Source organism: Somniosus microcephalus, chromosome 23, assembly GCF_052327205.1.
Source record: "Somniosus microcephalus isolate GS21.2 chromosome 23, FLI_Smic_1.0, whole genome shotgun sequence".
NCBI lineage: Eukaryota > Metazoa > Chordata > Chondrichthyes > Squaliformes > Somniosidae > Somniosus > Somniosus microcephalus.
The window spans coordinates 24,296,879-24,315,780 of NC_141009.1; the positions used below are offsets into that span (position 1 = coordinate 24,296,879).

General features: G+C 42.0%; 1 long non-coding RNA gene across 2 annotated transcripts; it reads left to right on the plus strand.

Moving 5' to 3' along the window:
* Positions 1 to 927: 927 nt before the first annotated feature.
* On the plus strand, positions 928 to 18,622 carry LOC147101742 (uncharacterized). Of its 2 annotated transcripts, none has more exons than XR_015073349.1 (5): positions 928 to 1,280; positions 1,837 to 2,031; positions 3,626 to 3,690; positions 13,087 to 13,215; positions 13,308 to 18,622. It is a non-coding gene; the product is annotated as an uncharacterized LOC147101742 (long non-coding RNA). The 2 variants fall into 2 exon arrangements; XR_015073348.1 differs by having other exon boundaries at positions 931 to 1,280; positions 13,084 to 13,215.
* The last annotated feature ends 280 nt before the right edge of the window (positions 18,623 to 18,902 follow it).

Genomic DNA, 18,902 nt, shown 5'->3' on the forward strand with positions numbered 1-18,902 from the left:
GGACTTATATTTGAATCTGATATCTGTTTCCTTCTGCTTCACGAATGTGACGTTGTCTGTATAATGAAGCATTCATAGCTTTATGGCAAAAGAAAGGGTCACTCATGGCCTCATATCACCAGCACTCCTTCCACAATGGCCAGGGGGAGGGCCACCATTTATTTGCCTTCTAGGCCTACATAAGTATTCGTGAAAACATTCACAAACAAATAACTAACCTCCCCCAAAAAAGCTTCTGCGATTCGGTGTTTATTTTTATTTAGAGCTTGTTCTCCCATTACTGATGCAGCCGAGCTGGTAATGAAGGGGATTCCTCTGTTGCAGATAGCGCTGATTAACCCTCCTCTGCCGAACAAATTTCCAGCACGGACTCCCCGTTCCAATATACAATGAGCTCAGTGCAGCACCAGATCACTGCCAACAGCCAGTAAATAAAAATCCCCCAAATGGCTAATTTTAATAACTGGCAGCAAAGCTGTACTTAACAATGATGTACAGTTCAAAATCCTAAGTACCTGTAATTGGTTATAAAATGAGAAAATAAAACCAGTGTGACTGCTGGAAGCCATCTCGTGCCACTGTTGGGAGATGGTGCAAGGGCCGTTTGCAAGTCTTCTTGAATGTGTGTTCAGGGGAAGGTAATTAAGATTAGAATGTTATCTCTTAATCCATTTTAATTTATTTTTCTACAATAAAATGACTGGTGCCAAAATACTGATTTTTTTCCCCCTGTGGTTCACAGCCTATAGAAAATGAAACACTGATCATATTTGGTTGCAATGGTAAAAGCACGTAGCAGTTGGGGTATTTGTGATTCTGTTGATAGCAACAGTAAGGTTCTGTTACACTGTGGTCCCGGAAACCAGTAGTGCAAATGGTTGAAATCAGCCTGACGCATTCACATGCATAACTCACATTATATCGCAATACAGCAGGGGCCAAATTAGGCCAGGTAGCACTTGATTTTAGGTGCTACACGGACAACTATGACTCAAACATAGGGTCCGAGATGCGAGCGCACACATCCGATGGGAAGTGCGCAGGACGCCATCTTGGTGAAGGGCTTTGCGTGGGTGCACGCCTAACGCTTGCTGGCAGCAGGCAGAGCAGCGAGATGATGATGCACATCAACACTGATTTGAAGCCACCGCTGCCGTTTTATAACTCCACACTCCGGCCAACCTTGCACAGCTGAACACGACATTAAACGGAACGAAGGACCAGGCCCCTCCGCCCCACCACCACCTACACTATTTAAAGGGATAATGACATATTTACAGGTTAGTTGCTGTATTATTTCTTCTGGTTGCTGATGCAATTGTACCTGCTTTTGAAGGTTTCCTATACTTGGCTCTCTCGCATGTTCAGCCATTCTTCAATATCTAACAGCACCAATTCAGTTAACAAAGGTCTCCCACCACTTCGTGCAGCCACAAAGCACCTCCCCTTTAAGAGGTGCAGGCCGCCTTTATGTAGCGCTAGCCACCCTAGTTATTTAACATGACAGAAATTAATCTGATTTGCTGGTCATGTAATATTTCCAGTGGTGGGGCTGGTGACCAATGTCCCCTGTAAGCTGCACTGCCTCCTGCGCAGCCTGCCTCCACCAGTGCACAGCCCATTCAAATTTTAGCGCATGCACAGTACCTACAATGTAAAAGCTGGTGAGTGGCCTGCAGATGACCGCGTGGCCACATGGTCGCGCAGCTTAGCAGGAACACTGCTGGTGATCCTTTGGCAAGGTGAGGTTCCCATGGCAATAGGCAGTTTGCGCGTGGGCCTGTATCATGTGCCACAGTCCAGGACACAAGCTGATAATCTGCCTGCCATTTTCAGTTGGTTTTCACGACGAAACAGTGAGGATAAAACAATACAAATCAAAGAACTGACTGCACTGGGAGCTACCTGGCCATCAAGAGGCAGAACTGTTTGTCGCTCCGAGTCTGGAACACAACTACAAATGTTGCACTGGAAGTCTAGGTGAGGCAATGCCTTACCAGATGAGCAGCCTCTGAATATTTCTGGAGATAGGTATGTAACTTTGTAATTACTTTGTCCACTTGCCCCATAAGGACAGCCCAGATCATGACAATAGCCCCAAACTGCTTGAAAGGCAGGCACTCTACGATCGCGCCACAAGGCTATGGGGGGGGGGGGGGGGGGGTGCGTAAAGAAAGTTTCTGCCATTTTCATGTCTAAAAGAGACAGGAGAAAAAGATCAAAATAATTCTCCTTGTCACAAATATACAAGTCTTTGTTGTTCGAAAAGTTGAATAATTTTCCCGAACCTTTAAGGTAAAAGATGCATGGAAATGTAATTAAATTCTTATCTTCTGCGTTGATGTAAAAAAAACACAATTGGTGCATATGGAGCTCACCTGTTTATTATTCTGAACACATTTACTTAGTGCTCATCTGAAGCCAAGAATTCATAAACATATAGGCAAGGAAAATTAAAGTGCTGATTTTTAGAAACTCAGTCCGATTCATGAATCTTTATTACATTCAGAAAAACTGGGGGAGAGAAACCATCCCCCCCCCCCCCCCCCCACACACAAAAGCAAAAAAAACCTAAATCCTGTGAAACACCTCAAGAGTTAATGCACTGGAATGTAGGTGCTGCGCTCCAGCTGCCTAACATTGCTGCCCTTGTGCAGTTGTTTGCCAGTTGTGTCTGCGGATTGCTGTGAATGCCACCATCTGTTGTGCCACGTGGACATCATAATCTTTTCTTAATTACATTAGCAGTGCAATCAGTTACTGCATTACAAGGCCGGGGATGAGCTTCTAAATCTTGGTGGAAATCATAAATAATTGCACTAAGTACCTAGCACCAGATGTGAGTGCCAACTTTGGTTGTGTTAGATGAATAGTAACCTTAGAACAGGGTTCAGTATTAGTAAACCTACTGTTTTCTATCGCACACTGTTTGTTTAGGCTTTCTTTCAAACTATGCCAACCAAATTAAAGACTTCTTCAAAGTGCAATAGAAAATAACAGTCGCACCAACACATTTTGAAATGCACTTATTGTAACACAAACAAGAAAAAAAAATCTCTTTAACAAAGGTTAATTCACTTTATTGTTCAATGTCGTGTTTGGAGTGGATTATGGGAAATACTGTGATTAATTGCTTAGAATCTCTCGGTTTCTGCAATTATTTGGATGTTGTGAGCAAATAAAGGACTATGGTATTCATCATATTCAAATGAGGCAGTAAAATAAATGATGATGTGTGCTTCACATTGCTTTGTGAACAAAACCAACCGGCATCCTTGTACAATATGAAAACGTTCTATAAAAAAAACCCACACATACATGCCAAATGGGCTACAATCACTGTGCAAGGTCCACTGGTTCGACAGTCTACATGGAAAGCCTGTGATGCTGACCGATCCATTACCTGCTTTTTTCGAATTAGATTACAGCTTCTACCTTCGGACTGCATGATTTATGAAAATTAAGAGGCAATTTGTAATGAAGACTGTCAGTCAATAAACTTCATGTTTGGATTTTTTCTTCTTCTTTCTATTAGTGCCTGTTTGACTGAGACTGCAGAACGATGCAGGTAGAGTCTAAAAATGTAAGGTCATTTATCAAAATTTTTCTTTACACTTTTGTGCAGCTTGGGTATTTAAGGAAGATAAATGATACAAGATGTTGTCTTCTTTTCAAGCTCTTTATGCTCTGGTAAGTGTGTCCAATGCAGAATTATTTTGCCAGTTTATTATTTCCTAGTAACCGTTTGTCAAATCAGCGTGCTGCTCAGTATGCTGCAGTTGTTTTCTGCCACTCATGAAAATTCCCACTGACTGCATAAACCAAGAGCATTTACAGCACCGTGTTTCATCAACATTTCAAGCAAAAAGCAACTGCAAGAGAGGCAAAGGGCTTCCAGTTAACCCTTTCAAAGGAGGCTTCCCGTAGGAACCATTTATATTTTTAGACAGGTTTTGAGATTTTTCTTTTCAGTTCCCAAGGGCAAACATATAACAAAGGCACTGCTGCAATTTTAAAGTATTGTTCGCTATTTTTAAACTAGTTCCAATCTTCACACAGCTCTGCTTTAAATGAAGGATTGGTGGGTTTAGTGTCTCTGCTGTTCCAGTTTCAATATCTCCTCCAGCTCATAGCATTAAAGGGGTGCATGAGTTTCATTTTATTTAGGTTATGGCACTAAATGGCTAAACCTTTTTTTTTGTCAAGGCTTCTAGGTGAAGAGCCAAGACCCATAGTGCAGGACACCACCAAGGTTGAAAAAGAAAGAAGAAACACTTGCATTTATATAGCATCTTTCATGACTCAGGATGTCCCAAAGCCCTTTACAGCCAATGAAGTATTTTTGAAGTGCTACTGTCGTAACGTAGGGAAACATGGCAGCCAATCTGCACACAGCAAGGTCCCTGAAGCAGCAATAAGGATAAATGACCATAAAATCTATTTTTGATGGTGTTGGTTGAGTGATAAATGATGGCCGGAACATTCCCAAATAGTGCCTTGGATCGTTTACGTCCACCTGAGAGGGCGGACGGGGCCTTGGTTTAACATCTCATTTGCAAAAAAGCACCTCTGACAGTGCAGCACTCCTTTAGCACTGTCCTGAAGTGTCAGCCTAGATTATGTGCTCAAGTCTCTGGAGTGGGGCTTAACACCTGAATGAGGTAAGTACGGTAATTTAAGTAGTGGTTAGGCGATGCCAAGCAATCCTTCCAAATGGAAAATGAGGCAGGAGGCTAGGAACACCCACCTTCCACCTCATTTAAATGGTTTCATTGGGCTTGTAGCCACAGGCATGCAGCCCCCTACCCTTCCCCGCCCCATCCCACCTGGAGAGTTACAGAAATTACAGGGCAACTTTAAAGGGACAGAGACCAGTCATTTGGGTTTCTGCCCAGTTTCCTGACAGTTGTGGTCTTTTGTGTTTGTACAGTTTATCTACAACTTAAGAACACGTCAAATGAAGCTTATCAACTTAAATTAAAATAACATCGGCTGGGGATCAGTTGTCCCTCTTTTGGTTATACAATTTATCTGCAATTTAAGGAAAACGTCAAATAAGGCTTATCAACTTAGATTAGAATAACATCGGCCAGGGAGATGATGCACTCCAGTCCCCACGGCGCCCACCAGTCTCGGAAGGCTTCGAGCGTGCCGGTGGACACCGTGTGCTCCATCTCCAGGGCCACCCGGGCGTGAACATAGCCGCAAAAGGGAGGCAGGCAATCTGGCCGGACGGCCCCCTCGGTCGCCTGCTGCCTGGACCTGTTGATGGCCACTTTGGCCAGGCCCAGGAGCAGTCCTCCTGACATTTGTGACTGGGGAACTACGCGATCCCTGGGGGAAAGGGTCAGGAAAGTCGTCCCTTTAGTTTCAACAGTGAGAATGCAGGACGGAGGAAAGGCATGTAACTTCATTGATGGTGAAAATAATAATAATTTTTAATTAAAATAATCTATATATGATATTGTATATACACAAACATTATATATTTATACATAGATATATCTATAATATTAAAAAACATACATCTGCATGCAATTCCTGTTAACGTTTACCATTATAAATTCCTATGCCCACATTTATAATGGGAACTGCTCTTGCAAACTTGTCACAGGGAAATGTCACACTTCTGTCACTGTAGTGCCACCACTGGTGGGAGAGTGTAATTGCAGTGTGACGAGTTTAGATTGGCGGTTTCCATCATAAATGTGGATATAAGAATTCCCATGGGAATATAAAGACAAGGACAGGATGTATGGCATGAACATCAAAACTGAATATCAACTGTGCGCTTTGGTCAAATTATCCCCTTGTCCTCTAACCCTGATTCATCTGAAAACGACATGTAGTCGACTCCCTGGTTGAACATCACAGGAGGTCAACTTGTGTGTATATCCTTTCTGGTTGCATACCTTTTTACCTGTTGTCATAATTTAGTACCCCTTCTGTAACACTTGGTGTTGCTTCTAAGCATTATCAAATTGTAATGGTAATAAATCCTTCTATTACTTTTACTAGCTAACACTAACATCTGCTACTGAGTTCTGCCATTACTGGTGGTTCTGTGGTACGAGTGGCCCAGGTCCGCCCATCATTTTGTCTGTTACAATATAATAAAGACAGAATTTATACTTACATAGCTCCTTCCACATCCTCAAGATGTTCCAAAGTGCTTTACAGCCAATTACCGACTTTTTTAAATTATAGGCTGACACTCCAGTGCAGTACCGAGGGAGTGCTGCACTGTCAGTGGTGCCATTTTTTGGTTGAGACGTTAAACCGAGGCCCCTTTGGCTCTCTCAGGTAGATGTAAAAGATCCTATGGCACTATTCCTAAGAAGAGCAAGTGAGTTATCCCTGGAGTCCTGGCCAATATTTATTCCTCAATCAACATCAACAAAAATAATAGATTATCTGGTCATTATCACATTGCTGTTTATGGGAGCCTGCTGTGCACAAATTGGCTGCCGTGTTTCCTACATTACAACAGTAACTACGTTGGCTGTAAAGCACTTTGGGATTTCCTGAGGTTGTGAAAGGCGCTATATAAATGCAAGTCTTTCTTAAACCTTTATAAAACACTGGTTAGGCCCCAGTTAGAATATTGTGGCCAAATCTGGGCACCACTCTTTAGGAAGGATGTCAAGGCCTTTGGAGAGGGTGCAGAGAAGATTTACTGGAATGGTACCAGGGATGCAGAACATCAGTTATGTGGAGAGACTAGAGAAGCTAGGATTGTTCTCCTTAGAGCAGAGAAGGTTCAAGGGAGATTTGATAGAGGCATTCAATATCATGAAGTTTTGATAGAGTAAATAAGGAGTAACTGTTTCCAGTAGCAGAAGGGTCTGTAACCCGAGGATACAGATTTAAGGCAATTGGCAAAAGAACCAGAGGTGACATGAGGAAAAAAAAATTACGCAGCGAGTTGTTATGATCTGGAATGCACTGCCTGAAAGGGTGGTGGAGGCAGATTTAATAGTAACTTACAAAAGGGAATTGATTAAATAATTGAAGGGGAAACATTTGCTGGGCTTTGGGGAAAGAGCAGGGGAGTGGGACTAATTGGAGAGCTTTTTCAAAGAGCCGGCACAGGCACAATGGGCCAAATGGCCTCCTTTGGTGCTGTATCATTCTATGATTCTATGATATATAGATGACAGGAGACAGAAGGGTATTCTGAGTGCTGCTGACAGTCATCACAGATGACTCCATTTCCCAGATCATCCCTCACTTACCAGAATGAGGATGAGTGATTGCAGGAAGGGATGAGGAAATGAATCTTTAGATATCTCTCATTTTATCCTCATTTTGTTTTTGACCTTAACTGAGCTGTTAAACTTTGCAATAAATGTCGTATTTGCAAAAGCAACTTAGCGTATTTGAAAATGAACTGAAACATTTACAACCAATCATCCACAAACAGCCCTAAATACAGGTCGCAGGGAAATAAAATGTTTGAGTTGGAAAAAATGGGACTTCCATTATATGAAGGCATCAAAGAGGGAAAGAAAGAGTGCAAGTAAGAAAGAGAGTGAAAGAGAGCGAGAGAGAGAATATGCAGGGAACAGTTGAGAAAATATATTAATTAAAGTAATTTTTATTTAATTGCAACCATTCATTCAATGAACATTTCCCCTGCAATCGACTGTTGTTATATTCGAGTAAGCCTTCAGCAGTAATGTCCTCAAATACCCTTCTGTGAATGTCCTCCTGCCCTACTCTCAGCTGTTAGCTTAACACAGAATCACACAAGGGACTGAAGAAATAACAACATCTCAAAATACAGGCGAAAGGCAAAATTACCTCGGATCCCCTTTTTATCTCTATATCTGACAAGGACAAACGTTCTTTCTCCACAAATGCTAGAACCAAGACATCCTAATAACAAAAGGATAGCTACAGTCCTGGTTCATACTGAATTAAAAATTTGGGATGAGGTGATGGAGAGCTACATCTGATAGTAAAACCATACTCCAGCACGGGTCACCATCCTCAGGAGGGGATGAGGGACAAAACCAGAATGAGAAAACAGCTACTAACTGCTAGGGCCATAGCTTCCATGCTTCCCATTTGGTATGGTCTGAGGAGCCTTACAGGCATGAACTGTTTAGCATCTTCCAAAAAAGAAAGCTAACAAAACTAAAATCATTATTTATTGTGCAATTCATCTCAGCTGCTTTGTGATTTCCATTTAACAATCTGCATTCAATTCATACATCCATATTTACAAGTATTAGAAGATAGATGGGATCCTGAACCTCTCAATTAGCTTATAGCCCTGGCTATTGCAATTAATGAAATCTCTCGATTGAATTACAACCCAATATTTGCTCCTTGCTATCTATCTAAACCATACGCATCCTTCTCTTACACGTGTTCCATTGTTCTAACCACACAAGGGTAAGATGCCAGAAGTGAAAATAAAACAAAACTCAGAGATATCTGCAATTTTTTTAAAAAGATAAATAAGTTTGGGCCTTAGAGATAAAATGGGCGACACCAGGGAAAATGCTTCCAGATTGAGCAAATACTGTAAGGAAGAGAGAAATTGCAATGATAAAGCACCGTTTATGACCTCAGGATATCTGAAAGTGCTTCACAGCCAATTAATTGCTTTCAAAGTATAGTCACTGTAGCAATGTAGGAAAACACAGCAGCCAATTTGCACACAGCAAGGTCCTGCAAATAGCAATAAGGCAAAACTAAACTGTTTCCATGGTGTTGACTGAGGGATAAACGTTGGCCAGGACACCAGGAAAACTTGCCTGCTCTTCCTCAAATAGTGCCATGGGATCCTTTTGTCCACTTGAGAGGGCAGACGGGACCTCAGGTGAATGTCTCATCCAAAAGGCGGCACCTCCGACAGTGCTGCACTCCCTCAGCAGTGCCCTGGGCTGTCAGCCTGGATTTTGTGCTCAATTCCTGGGGTGGGCTTCAACCAATGACCTTCAGGTTCAGAAGTGAAAGCCTTACCATTGAGCCAAGGCTGAAACCTATGAAGATATATAAAAGGATGCTGATCATAAGATATGTGGAATGCTGTTGATAACTTGTTGATGATACGGGGCACCAATATTGTATACAATCCTATTTTTTTTAAATTCGTTTATGGGATGTGGGCGTCGCTGGCAAGGCCAGCATTTATTGCCCATCCCTAATTGCTGTTGAGAAGGTGGTGGTGAGCCACCTTCTTGAACCGCTATGTTCAATTAGTACATGTTGAAATAGGACTATTGTACAACTAAGAAACCATGAATTAGAATAATATATAAATGTAGGTTTCCACCAGCCAGTTAATCTGTATTTTTAATTGGAAGCATTTTTAAATGTGGTCTCACAAATTTACATTTACAATGAAAATGTCATGAAAGGTTAGCTACTCAGCTCATTGAAGCATTATTTGTACATTCAGTAAATAACAACAAAACTCAGGTAAACTGAATTTGAATTTAAAATTGACTGAATGCGTTGAGGGCTGTAACGCACTCTTGGGGCGTCTGATCTGGTTAAATCACTCATTATCATCTGAACCCCTTAACTGTGCTGCAAGTGGAAAACCCCATTCACTTAAAAAAAAAAAGTGGAAGTACAGTTTATAGGTGTGTGTTCGTGTCTGTGCATAAAGACAGATAATAAAAGCTGGGTTATTCTGCAAGCCAATGAAGGGGAAAGACAGGATGTTTAAATATCCCATTATTCAACAAGCTAATAATAATAATTAATAATACTTAGATTTATGCAGCTCCTTTTCACGTATGAAGCGTCTCAAAGTGCTTTACTCAATGAATTATTTTTATAAAGTGCAGTGGCTTATGTATGCAAACAAGCTATGGCAAAAAGAGTTTAAAAAGTATTAAGAATAAGAAACTGAAATGCTCAGTTTTTCTGTAATATTATTCATATATATATATATATATATATATTCATCCATGCACATGAGTGATTTTCCCAAGTGCTTTGGAGATAGATCTAAGTGTTTACATTTAAAGCTGGTATTATCTTTTTTTTGTTGCCCTAAGTAGACCTAATTCAAAACTATCAAAGAAAAAAATCCCTTTTCTAAACATAACCTAGTTTCCTTACATTATTCAAAGTAGTTTTTGACATCATTCAAACATGGTATGCCATTCTAATGGCTTATATAACTGGCAAAGCTATTTAACATTATTTAAACTCACAACTACAAAATAATCAGCTTTTACATATTTTTTACATTGAATATATATATCTCTCGAATAAAATATCAGTTTTAATGTGAAATAAAATGATCTTTATTAACAGTTTGTAATTCTCTGTTCACTCTATGTAACAAAATCATAAAGCTGTTCTTTATAAGTGTGGTCATTAGTTCTTCACACACTGCACACAAGAATATGGAGATTTTTCTTTTTAAAAGTCAATAGCTCAACATAAATTAAAGGTCTTTCCCTGTTTAGTTTTAAAATATGGCATAGACTTTTACCAGAAAGGGAATGGTGGGGGGGGGCGGGGTTTGGTGTCGAAGGTAGAAGTTACTGTTTATTATGTTATTGAATGAACACTTAGCATTGTCATACCAAACTCACCTCTCTGCTATTTTAATAGAGGTGTTAACAGTAACAACTTGCATTTATATAGTGCCTTTAACGTAGTAAAACATCCCAAGGCACTTCACAGGTGCATAAAGAAAGAAAGACATGCATTTATATTGTGCCTTTGAAGGCCTCAGGATGTCCCAAAGGATGTAATCAGCTGAATATCGACACCTTGCCAATGAAGGAGATATTAGGACAGGTGACCAAACTCTTGGTCGAAGAGGTAGGCTTTAAGCAGAGTATTAAAGGAGGAGAGCGAGGTAGAGAGGCAAAGAGGTTTGGGGAGGGAATCCCAGAGCTCAGGCCCTAGATGGCTAAAGGCATGGTAACCGGTAACCTGTTTAAAATCCATTGGCGAATGCCCCCTTTAACATAGTAGAGAGGAAACCAGTATGAGTGCACTGAGCATTCATACTACTAACATCACTGAGAAATAACTTCCACGCTCACAATTTTTTAAAAGATTGCGTGCAATGAAAAACAAGGCAAAAATAATAATGTCCAGCTACTGCCTCTTTCCTCAGGTAGTCCATATGGAAAAAAATATGTAACTCCTTCAATATTTATTTTTCTAGATCCACAATACAATTCCCTTTTTTCCAAAGCTGATGTTGAATGGCAATGTCGTGTAGATTTACTGGTTAAACTGCATCCTATGTTGAACAACAAGAAATGTATTGCACACTCAATATGCCACGGTGCTAACTTTGTAATAAACTAACGCTGTCATTCTGAATTTAGTAATGTGGTTTCGACATGTTGCTAAAGCCCTTTGAAAGGTTATACTTTCTCTGTTGTCTAACTGCAATGAAAGGTCTTTACTAAAGCACTGTATGACAAATGAAGTCACATCTTGAATTTATGATGTGGAACTGAATTAACTCTACACCTGCACTTAAAGAGATGAAGTATAGACTGCAATCATACAAAGATTTACTGACTGATTACAAATCTTTTAGCTAATTGATGCTACATTGAACTACTAGTAACAAACTGTAAAATTATTGTATTTTGTCTTAATGTTATGTGACATTCTTTTGGAAACATTGATTTTTCAATCCTTTATATTTTGAAAAGATCGCACGTTTGTAACCTCTTCAGTAAGTCTCCTGGAATATAGGTGATGTTCACAAAATATTCTTATTTTACCTTCTCACTGTATTGTGATCTTTCCCTTCATTGTTTCTGCTTTATTTCTTTCTTTCGCTCAGCTTTCTTTCCCTTACTTTAATGTTAAACAAAAAGAGAAAATATGCTTTGCTCCTTTTATTTTAAAATGTTCTTTTTATAGGATCATTTCCTTTCATTTCAAATGTATTTTATTTTGATGCCTATATTACAGCTGTTGGCTTTTAACGTTTTATACACTTCGTGATACTCAGGGACACTTGACTGACAGCAGTGGTATTTTTCACTACATTTCACAAATAATATAAGATCAGAACTTTCATTGTCTTTAAAGTGTCCTATAAATAGCAATGTGTTGCACATCACAGAATCTCTTCAATGTTCTGTAATATTCAGATTTTTCCTCAGAATGCCATTTGTGAAGCATTGCCTGATAGAAAACCTACATCTAGTTCAGAAACTAAAGAAAGCCTTAATTTTTTTGAAGGATAAATGGTCCAGCATCCTGATCACACATCCAAGTAAGCCATATCGACAAATTAACACTCCTTGTAGAAACGCGGCAAAAGGCCACAGTAGGTTCCAACCATCACATAGATATTATTGTTCAATTTTTATGACACATCTTTCTGTTATTACAATGAATGCTGTGGGAGTTTTTATTTACCTGACATTGCCAGACAGGTGGAGTTGCTCGGGACTTACTGCACATCATGGAGACCAGACAAGCCTTTTAAACCATTCAATAGAAGAGCCTGAAGGCACTTGCTTCACTCCTCGGTTGCAGGTTTCAGTCCCAGAGAGGGACTGTGCACCAGTACGGGCACTGCAACTGCATTGGCAGTTGTCATTTAGGGCCGCGTGGGGGATAGGAATGGGAGAAGGGGGAACAGAGCACACACTTCCTTCGTCTGCCCCTCAGCTCTTTTGCTGGTCAGTTCATGGAATGGGCGCAACTGCCCATTTCCCCCACTGTCCTGGCTGAAGAAAATTGGGTTTTTTTTCCGCATGGCTGTGAACAACATGAAAGGAAGGCAATATGAAAAGGAGAAAATGGGTTAAGAATAAATAAGTAAACAAAACAACTAGCATCTGGTTCAGGAAGCAATCTGAAGATACCTTGTTGCTTTAATAAACCGACACACAATATCCCAACATCATCAAATTTTTTAAAAAACGAGTCCATAATGTTTCTATGTACCATTGTCACAGTTTAACATAAATTTTTAAGAGCAATAAGCAGAAAATTCTCCAGAAAATATTGCACCTCGTTGTGTGAAGATATTGTTGCTGCAGAGAAATCTATGGTTTTTTGTGCCTACCTTGCGGGTAGTAAGTCAGGGGAGGTCTCAATCACTTACACTGTTTAATTATTCCACAGCAGAAAAAAGCTCTCTCTAAAGGCATCTGCAGGCAATTAGAATAATCATTCATGATAGCATCTAGAGCGAGTCTTTGGGCTGCTGTTTTGAGAGTCAGGATTTTTGTTGGTGACCTACGACTAAAGGCAAAGGTTTGTTGAAATATTAGTTTAATAAGAGATGAGAATGATATTAGGAATATGAGCCTGTGTTATTTATTATTAATTTTTGTTTTGATTTACAGGAGCTGCTCGGAAAAAATAAGGCCGTGCCGAATGGCAATATCTGCCTGGAGATTTCCCCTCACCGTATTCTGAGTTCTTTGATTTAACATGGATCATGTTAACATCGAAATAAATAATCCATATATGGGGCAGCCTTAAATTATAAATAATATGGGTTTTGTGGCTGCGATGTTTCAAAGCAAAACATAAAAAACCTCAAAGTTGTATGAAAAAAGAAATGACAGAAGTGCAGCACTGGAATAAATGTGAAAAACAGACCATTTTAATGGGGTTTTTTCAGGCTGTTGGCGTCGCTTTTTAACAAGACACGGCTTTCAATCTCTAAATTAGGGGGACGTTGAATAAATTAGCATGTACTTAAGAAATAGGCCCGCTTGCCTACGCTTGGTACTGTGCCTGATCGACTAGCCAGGGGTGGCAGTTCAGTCTAGAGGAGGCCCGAAGTGCAAATGTCAGCTGAGGTAACGGCTCAAACTTGGGTCTCTAATTGTTTTTAATCCTTCGCTAAACACCATTAGAATATAATATTTCTGGTGAGAATTGAAAAAGCAAGTGTTTCTTCCCCTTAATGATGCTTTATGCACATGTACAATTTTCTAAATACGTATACAAATTCTGTTAGCAATTTAGTGATTTAATAGAGGTGTTCAAAATTCTGAGGGGTTTTAATAAGAGTACATAGGGAGAAACTGCATCCAATGTCCGTAACCAGAGGACACAGATTTAAGGTAATTGGCAAAAGAACTAGAGGGGAGAGGAGGAGAATCTTTTTAACGCAGCGATTTGTTATGATCTGGAATGTGCTGCCTGAAAGGGTGGTGGAAGCAGATTCAATAGTAGCTTTATGAAGGGAAATTGGATAAATACTTGAAAAGGAAAAATTTGAAGGGGCTGTGGGGAAAGAGAAGGGAAGTGGGACTAACTGGATAGCTTTTCAAAAGAGCCGGCACAGGCATGATGGGCAGATTGGCCTTTCGTTCTGTATGATTCTATGATAACTGTGTGACTTAGTAGAATTAGTGCCGGTACAATGTGACATTTACAGTTCATTAGTTGTGGGTGAGGCTGATAGATTGAGTCAGGATATCTGGTCCAAATATGGCCTTTCACTCAATCATATGTTTTCACCAAAAAAGGGCCACCTCCTTCCAGGCTGTAAATGGTCAAAAGCCAAACTGAGATGAAAAGTCATGAAACTCCATAACAACATCCCAGTCAAACGCCACACTCATCAGGTCTCTAGTTATCAGCACGGAGATCACTGTAAGCCAACCAGGTAATGTGGTGATAGTACACAATCAGAATGAATGCATCTGTTTAGAGCGCATCAATTCTCAGTATATGATTGTTTCAGTTGCTCCACCAAAAAATGATATTGCAAATAACGATGAGTTCAGAGCCAGATGAACTGAATGCCGTTTCTCATTCTTATATTCCTGTCCACCCTGCCCTGTAATATTGCAATTTCCAGACATACCATTGAAACGCTCCTATTAACTGCAGAATAGCAACTAATCAAGAAGTTATCCACTCATGGGCCCTCTTACTGTGTCACTCACTTTCCCAAACAACCTTCGTTCTCATTTTGACCAAAAAATGAAATGAAGCTTTAACCTTCTTTCATGCACGACACCAAAGAGTTAAGATGCAGCCGGAATGTGTGGCTACTGTCAGTTTAAGGTGCACCATTAGAAAGCAGGTGGCAAACAAATTACTGTATTAATGACAGACAGAAAAAGGATGAGCATGTCAGCCGCACACGAGGCGGCAAATTCTCAACACAATGAGCAAGTATTAACAATTCACCCACATGCATGTGCACGTGTTACTTTGTGGCTAGTACTTGTCTCTTGCACACAATGTACATGCATGTTGTGAGCTGAGCAAATGGTATGATCACAAAAGCAAAGCAAGAGCCTGAATTTGAGAGAGACGGAGGCAGAGACAGAATCAGAGACAGAGACAGACAGAGACAGAGACAGACAGAGACAGAGACAGACAGAGTCAGAGACAGAGACAGACAGAGTCAGAGACAGACAGAGTCAGAGACAGAGACAGAGGCAGAACCAGAGTCAGAGGCCCCGATTTTCGGCTTGTGTGGGGAATGGTCGGATTTCCCCGAATGTGGGGTTTCTGACACACATAAAAAAGTGTCAGCCAGCTCCATGCAATTTTCCCTCAAGTGGCCAATTAATTCCCAGCATGTGGGAAGCCTTGCTAATTGTCCAATTCGAGTCAGAAATCCCCACAGTATGATGTCATCATTCGTGGTGCTTTCAAGGTCCATAGCAAGCACTGCATCCTCTGAAGGCTTCCAAACGAGCCATACAGGATGGCAGAGGAGCCTGCAGCAGCTGTGGGCAGTGCCAGACCCCGAGCTGCCTCCAAATTCGACGAGGCTTCACTGCAGGCATTATTGGATGGGGTTAGGGCCCACAGGGAGGTCCTCTTCCCTTGGTCAGGGAGGAAGAGGCCTCCCACTGAGACCAATGCTGCATGGATGCAGGTGTCAGCAGATGCCAACTCGCTGGGAGTCACCAGAAGAACCTTGGCATTACATCTCTAACTCCTTCCTTTACTCCCCCACAGTACCATCCAGAGCCCCCATCCTCACTGTGGAGGAGGAAGAGGCTGTGCAGCCAGACTCCTCAGAGGAAGCTCCAACCTCTGAGGGCGCAGCGTCAGCAGAAGTAGGCGCACCCAGCACCAGCGCAGACCTCACACCTCGGGGGGACTTTCGGGACATAGAGTAGTGTTGTCACCTGGTGTTTCACAGCTCACAAGCGAGCCTCAGCAGATTCTGGAGACAGGGACAGCAGTGGAGAGTCCTCGTTGGAGGGCGCAGGACTCTGCCAGCTCAGCTCAGTTGCGCTGCATGTCGACCCTCTGCCTCTGGGTCCATCTGCATGAGAAGAGGTGATGGATCTCCATGCACAGATGCAGGAGTCTCTGGCAGGTTTTGTCTCCAGGGTTGCTGCGAGTGTGGAGCGAATGGAGGAGTCCATAGCGACCATGAGCAGAGCCTTTGTGGAGTCATTGGCGCATGAACGCATCACCATGGAAAGGTTGGCAACCTCCATGGAGGAGATAACTCGCCAGGGTACGGAAAACATGGTGAGTGCTCATAAGAGAATGACATCTCTTGAGGAGCACTGGCCATCAGTTGAACAGAGAAAGCAGATCTTCATGGAAGTCCTTCTGAGTAGGACTGCCAGTGCAGAAACGGGTCCCCATGGCCCCCTAAAGCGCAGCAAGGTGCTCTCAAGCCACTTCCAAGCGCTGGCCCCTTCTGGCCTGTGCAGCTTCAGGTGAGTGAGCACCAGCCTGGTGCTCCTGTTGCTGATCCTGCTGTTCCTGGTTCTGCTGCTGCCGCCTCTGCTGCTGGAGATCCTCTAATGGCAAGAAGGGAAGGAAAAAAAGGCATCCCATGCTTCTCGTAGATGCCTCCGCTGAGGAAGCGCTGAGTGAGGGTGGCGAGAGGGGCTTCCCAGGAGATCACATTGGAGAAGTGTGTGAGGCTCCAACCTTCCACAGCTGTGCCTAAGCCTTGAAGAAGTAGCCCCAAGCCTTCAGCAACAGGGTCCTTCAACATACAAGTGCTGTCCCTTTAAATCGCAGCTTCTCCATTGACCTGCAGCTGACAGCAAGCAAGCCGGCAAGCTTCACGCCAGCTCTCAGCAGCGGGGTTCCCTGCAGGTGGGTTTCATGTGGGGAAAGCCCCAAAGTCGCAACGGCCCCGGAAAATCTACCTCAACGAGGTAATTATTGGTAATTAGTGTGCCGACGACCAGTCCCGCCAGCGGCGGCCGGGGCTGAAGCGGGGTGCGGGGAAACGGCGGTCCGAAAGTTGGATGGGGCAGGGAATCTGGCGGGGGGGGCGGGGGTCCTGACCCGCTCTTTCGCCGATTTTCGGCCCCCGGCCGCATGAAAAGCCACCCGAAGGCGGCCAGAAAATCGGGGCCAGGGTCTCAGACAAAGTCAGAGACAGAAACAGAGTCAGAGACAGAAACAGAGTCAGAGACAGAGACAGAGACAAAGTCTGAGACAGAGACAGACAGAATCAGAGACAGAGACAGGCAGAGTCAGGAGCTAAAATAACAACAGAAAACGCTGGAAAAACTCAGCAGGTCAGGCAACATCCGTGGAGAGAAATTTGAGTTGACGTTTCGGGTTGAACCCTTCTTCAAAACTGGAAAGAAAAGAAAATAGATGGAGCTACGTTGGTGCTGGAGGAAACGTGAACTAAGAGCCGCGGAGGCTGTTTTGGTGATGGGGAATCCATACTTATTCTTTTGATGTCCTAGATGGTATATATTCACCATATAGCTGTCACTGTCGCCTATACAAATGGCATATGTCTGCCATATCTACTGTTAAGGACATGTCCATGTGACTTTTTCCATTCTGTATCCTGTGCATGTTTTAGTCCCAAGTAGAATATGATCTGACCTTTGTGCTGCTCCTTTTAAAATACTGTAATCTGTGAATTCCTTCAGTTCTGATTTAAGTCCACACATTAAATGTTAGTGTGTTCTCGCCACTGATGCTGACTGACCTGCTGGGTTTTTCCAGCATTTTCCATTTTTGTTTCAGATTTCCAGCATCCGCGGTATTTTGCTTTTTATTAGTACTGTATATTTGTCTCAGTCATAATATCATTACACAGCACAATACCAGTTAAAATAGTTTTAGAAAATTGCAGCCATTTTCTTTTCTTGTGATTGTTTCGAAAAGTGATGAGTCCTTCATCATTCCAAAGGCGGAAATGGATGGGCAAGATTTAGTTTCATACGAACTGCTTGAAGGAAAAGTAGTAAAGATTTATTTCAAACTTTTTACGGTTGTTGCTATCTAACTCATCTTTTATTTAATATTACTGATGAAAGCTCATCGACCTGAAACATTAACTCTGTTTCACTCTGCACATATGCTGCCTGACCTGCCAAGTATTTCCAGCATTTTCTGTTTTAATTTTTTAATTTAATATTGTTCATTAAAGCGTCAGCTTCTCCAGAAAGAATCTGTAAAATTATTTGTTTAAAATACAAGTCTCCATTTTCCCATTCGCAATTCTACAAATTCTTACAGCTAAATAGAGTGAAATCTGCTATTTACTTATTATTGGAGGTAATGTATTAGCATGGATTGAGGATTGGTTAATGGACAGAAAACAGAGAGTAGGAATAAACCGGACTTTTTCAGGTTGGCAGGCTGTAACTAGTGGGGTACCGCAAGGATCAGTGCTTGAGCCTCAGCTATTTACAATCTATATTAATGACTTAGATGAAGGGACTGAGTTAATGGGCCAGAAATTAGGATCGGGTGCTTGCCGCGCGTGCAAGCCTCCGATGTGCACTCACCCGGCGCGCTGACATCTGAAGCCCGCGCCTGCTTGCATTTCCTGTCACTGGCCCGGTTCAGATGTCGGCGCGATGTGCTTGCCTGATCCAGCGGCGTAGTTAGTGCGATGTGCCGGCTGGGATCAGGTGAGCACTCTGCAGCCAATCAGGGGAGGGGAAACTTCATTCATGAGTTTGATAGTAAAGACTGTCAAACTCATGAAAAGTACGGGCGCCTAAAATACTAGTTAATTT